A 6,000-nucleotide genomic window follows, 5' to 3' on the forward strand; every position below is an offset into this window, starting at 1 on the left:
CTAGAATATGCCTGTGTGATGTGCAGAGGCAGGCTGAATCAAGTCCCCAAAAGAATCTTAATCCAGCTCCAATTCTGGGATCTTCAATTATTGGCAATTTGGAGAATAGAATCATAGAGTGATAAAGCAGAGAGGGAGGCCATTCACCCATTGTGCCTCTGCCAGCTCTTTGAAATAGTTATTCATTTAGTACTGGATTTTCCCCATAACCCTGAAAATGTTCCGCCTCCAGTAGTTATTGCGTACATTCTGGAATTCTGTCCATTTTGCAGCAAAAAGTGCAAGTCATTTGTTGTGGAAGGATATTGTTATGGGTTCGATTTTTCTCTCCTCAAATTCTGTCTGAGGTCTGCACCAAAGTAGCTGAGATTCACTGTATCAACCAACTGAGTAATCAGCATTGAGGCAAGTTACCTGAAACCGCCAAGACCTGAGTCATCACATGTCTACTGGAGAGGAAAGAAGAGGGCATAATTGACAGATAAAATACATATTTTATTTTTGCTGCCATTTTATGTGAATATTAAAGTTTTAAAGAACTTATTAAAGGAGGAGAGAGAGGTAGCGAGGCTGAGGGAGAGAATTCTCAAGCATCAGGCCTGAGTACATGAAGTCATAGCCACCAATAATGGAGCAAAGAAAATCAAGGGTGTGAAAGAGAACAGAGTTGGAGGGGCATAGAGATCTCATGGCGTTGGCTGGAAGAAGTTATAGAGATGTACAGGAGCGATGTTATGAAGGGGTTTGAAAATAAGCATGTGTAAACATATCATCGAACTTTCATAACACATAGTTTGTTTCTGTGCCAAGTTAAAACAGTGTTGTGTAATTTGCAAATGAAGTTACATACATCACATTTAGGTGGGTGATGTGACACTAGCTCACAGTGGTACACCATCATGGATTCACATCACTTCCAGTACAACTGCAGCAGATACAGAACACAATCTGAAACGTTTCCGCTGGATAAAAGCAAATTACTGCAGATGCTGGAATCTGAAACCAAAAGAGAAAATGCTGGAAAATCTCAGCAGATCTGTCAAAGTGGGTCAAAGTGCTTTGACAAAGGGTTATCTGGATTCGAAACGTCAACTCTTTTCTCTCCTTACAGATGCTGCCAGACCTGCTGAGATTTTCCAGCATTTAGTCTTTTGGTTTCTGAAAAGTTCCCAGCTATTTATCTTTTAAACTTGATTCTTTAATGGTGACAATCTGTTTTCTTTTGTTCGAGACCAATGTAGAATTGGCAGTGATTCTGCTGGCCTTGCATCAATTTCAGAATATCCAATATAATGTTGCCTGCGTTCAAGTCAGGGGAGCAACAACTGTCTGCAGAGATTTTAAATTATCCCAGGTATTTGTAAGAAACGGCAGTGCAGCAAATATGAACAAAGTGTAGTTTCAACATTTTTAGTACATGGATAATGGTGTTATGGTGGAATTAAAGTGATGGACACAAAATGGTTGCCTGGCACACAACAATGGAAGAAAGAAGAATAAAAGCGACTGTCTTAATCAACGTTCTGTATTCTCTTTAAATGTTTTATTTTCATCCCAGTTTAAGATGTTAAGTTTGAATGAATGAGGAAGTGCTGTGGAATGAATGTTGGAAGCTTCCATGTGTGTCTGCATGTGTTTAACAAAGTGGTTGCGTGGATGTTTTGTTATTGTTTGCTTTAATGTTTTAATGTTCTTCCCCTAATTGTGATTTTACAACAGTGGGTTTGAGACAGAGTTTAAATAAAAATTGGAAAGTAAATTGAAATTTAAGAAAAGATTTAAACCTTGGAGGGAACCATGTGCTCTTTCCTTTGTCTTGAAGTAGAAATTATGAGAGAGTTAGTTGAGAAGTTAGGTGAAGAAAATAAGTAATTTTATGGAAAAATAGAAAAGCGGGAACAAAAGAATGAGGTAAATATATTGTCTCACCAATGCAAATTGTCCAGTTAGAATGCAGTATTAAGGTCCACAGAATATCGTGATTTATGAACGTCTGATAGATTAGTATTCTGTAACTGGTTAAAATTATGTACTGCCATTGGAATTTCATGTGCCATCTATTGTTAAAAAAAGAAACAACTTAAATTAAAAGGGTTTGGATATCACGGTTATGATGTGTAAAGTGGTATGATACAACTGCCGCTTGATTATTTTTATTATACAGTATCGCACTGCCATATAGACCCGAGAATAAAATCAAATCCTGAAAACCTTAACCAATTTTATATAATATATTTATATATTGTATATTGCGTATTGATAAAAACATAATTCTGTAGAAGCTTCCTGCTTTCCTCTGTGAAAAGGCTATTTATTCCAAGCATTTAACCATTCTTTGCCGTAGTTTGTAATAACTTGCACAACGCTGCTAAATGTTGGTGCTAAGCATTTGAATGCACTTCTTTGTAGGTCGGGTAGTGGCATTTTGTGAAGTACTGTAATGCGGCGCTTGCACGCAAACAAATGATCAAATTAGATATAATGTAAGAGTACATCATATAAAGATTGGAGCTGTATGGCATGTGATTTTAATGGGGAAAGCGATGTCTTTTGATGGGATTGCATACAAATGAATGAATGTCCAGCTGCAGCCAAAAAGCCAGTGCAAAGTGTTATTTGATTCACACTAAGCTTTCTATGGAGGGGGGATATGTAATTAAATATTTTGCACTACTGACGTATAAGTGAATTGACTTCAGTGTTCAGTATTCTACGGGTTAATGTGACTTGCCGCTTCTTATGTCTGAATACTGTCCTGGCTTTGTACTTTGATGGAGGAGGAATGGGCAGAGAATGGGCTTCATATTCTGGTCTAATCAGAGCTACCACAGACCGGACAACCGGATTAACCCCTTATAAACTGATGACAGGACGGGCGATGCAATTACCAGAAGCATCATAACAGGTGGGACCGATGTAGGTCCACTAAAAGATAAAATCAGAAGATATGTTTTGGAACTAAGCGCCCAATTAAAAGGGGTGCGCAAATTGGTAAAAGATAATCAAGACAAAAGAGACGCACAGAGAGAGCTTGAAATGCTCCCTGACATCCCAACAGCGGGAAGTCGCGTCCTAGTAAAAACATTACCTGACAAACCAGGGTGCGCACCAAAATGGAATGGGCCATATGAAGTTATAATTAGTGGAGACATCTGTGCCTGTCTAGACATAAGAGGGAAAGGTAGATGGAAACATTGGACCCAGCTGAAATTACACAAAGAAATGAATGAATGAATTGAAGTGACCAGATTGCTTTCCCCAACACAGGTGAAGACTGCAAGCAAGAGTAACTGACGCGTTCAGGTTGACAGTATAACTTTTGAAAATTGTATAACTTACAATATTAGGATTGATACTTGCTTGTTGCGGACATGTATGTAATCGCGTATGTAACTGTATTACTTTGCGTTGTCACGACTGTAAACTTGACTGGGCAAGAGGATAACCTATTTTACAATGCTCATATACACTTACATGGGAATCGAACTGTATGTTACCCGTTAGCCCAATCGGTAGAAGCCCTATTTGTGGCCACCCCTGGGTGGACCCCTCATGACTTATATACAGTAGATACATCAGACGCACCCTGTGAGGGACAAATTGGCAAATATAAAAGGGGTATACAGGGAAGATGTGTGGAACTTGTAAATCCCACAGATCCTGTGTGCAGGGGGCTCCAACAGGTGGGAGGAAGAGCTTGCTCGGATAATGCAAGCTATCCGCTTTGTTTTATGGGGCAGGGATGGGGATGTACATATGCCTTGGTCCCCAAGAATGATTCCTGCATACAGACGCAGTGTGTCCGTCAGTATTGTCGGGTAAATAGGGGTCAGTTTACTTGCACCTCTGATGAGCAGAAATGCCTGAATGTAACCGCGGGGAGGCAGCTCATTTGTGGACAGTGTAATGGGACTCATGTCAACTCAGCCGAATGGACATACCCATTTGATACTTACCAGGTGGTGGGATCAAACGGGGAGTCAAGTAAACCGAGCAATTGGCGGTATAAACAAACTAACAATTGGAACACTAAATGCTAAGAAGGGATATGTGTTCCTCTTCAATGGTACTTACACGACAGAAACACCAACCCTCCCGATCCTTTTTGCAGTAGGAACAATAGGACTGTTCACTGTTCCATGCCCTCAGAAGGGGCATATCTGGAGAAAAATAGTAACCCGGGCTATCAGCAAAGAATTCTGCGTTGATTGGGAAGCCCCGGGCACAATGGGATCATCACTGGAATACAGGTTCCTTGGAGTCCTATCTCTGGCCGGGGGGGGGGGGGGGGGGGGAGCAGGAGTAATTAGTGCAAAAAATAGGAATCATATTGTTTGTGGACTAACAGTCTTGGGAAACAGCTCTGTCAACCAAGAAATGGCTGAATTGAGATTATATGCACAGCAGACACGATATGCAGTGGACTACCAGTTAGCACAACAAGAGGGAGTATGTACAATCATACGAAACAAATGCATAACCCATGTCACAGACAAATCCTATAACATTACCCAAGTCATTGATAACATCAGAGAACAACTTGATAACTTCAGACAGGGACCCAAGAAAGGAAACAGCTGGCTGGAATGGCTAGTAGGGGGATACTGGGGATCCTATTTACTGCATGGACTGATCATACTCATTTCAACTGTAATTGTCTGTTGCCTAATTGTTGGATGCCTTAATGTCTGTTGTAAAGCAATGGTGACACGAATTGTAAGAAGTTTAACAACACCGGGTTAAAGTCCAACAGGTTCACAAACAGAGCATATAAAGACACAAACTCAATTTACATGAATAATGGTTGGAATGCGAATACTTACAACTAATCAAGTCTTTAAGAAACAAAACAACGTGAGTGGAGAGAGCATCAAGACAGGCTAAAAAGATGTGTATTGTCTCCAGACAAAACAGCCAGTGAAACTCTGCAGGTCCAGGCAACTGTGGGGGTTACAAATAGTGTGACATGAACCCAATATCCCGGTTGAGGTCGTCCTCGTGTGTGCGGAACTTGGCTATCAGTTTCTGCTAATCATAATATAAAAATGATCAGTTTCAGACACGAATTGTGCCAGGAGCCAGTGCAACCATCGAGGAAGAATACATGATGGGAACCCCTGAAAACCCCGAAAGCTACGAAGAAGGAAAGAAGAAGATGGACCTCTACCTGTGAAGATGCAGCTGTTGGTCTGGGGCTTATTAAATAATAATCCTGACCAAAAAGGGGGAGTGTTGTGGTGGAATTAAAGTGATGGACACAAAATGATTGCCTGGCACACAAAATGGTTACCTGGGAAGGGACATTAAAAGGCGCTGGCTTTTAGCACAGACAGTTACACATAAAGGTTAAAACCTGCAGTATCCGAAACGCTGCAGGAAGCTGGTCAGACTTGAGGCACTTTAGATAAGAGCAGACCCAGAACAATGAGTCTGATAATAAGGTCAGCCACAGATGGGGACGTAAATACATAAATGCAACAAGATCAGCCACTGAATGTATGGATCGAAACCAGTCATTGATAGAGGACATAACTGCATAAATGTATCCATTCTATGGACAATGATATGTTAACTGTCCATGTCCGTACCTGTCTGTTTGTAACGATGTGTTAACTATCGATGTCTGTATCTGTCTACTCAACTTGTAACGATGTGTTAATGGCTAATGTTCGTGCTGCCTATTGTCTAAAAGGTATAAAAATGATCAACTACCATTGTGTAGTTGGGAAGGTAGCTGCCAAGTACTATGGAGTACCAGTGCTTTCTCTCGAAGCTTTGAGTCCAAAATAAAACTATCGTTGAAACCTCCAAGTCTGACTCCGAAGTGGTAAATTTCCCACAACAATGATAAGCTGAGAGACGCTGATATGATTTACGCTCATCTTTAGTTAATACACTGACAAAGACCAGAGAAGGATTGATGAAAACATTTCTTGTTAATCTTCCATGGTCTGCTCCATTAAACTTGTTTCCTTAGCTTTAATCTTTTAAATGAGGCTA

Source organism: Mustelus asterias, chromosome 9, assembly GCF_964213995.1.
Source record: "Mustelus asterias chromosome 9, sMusAst1.hap1.1, whole genome shotgun sequence".
NCBI classification, from domain to species: Eukaryota; Metazoa; Chordata; class Chondrichthyes; order Carcharhiniformes; family Triakidae; genus Mustelus; species Mustelus asterias.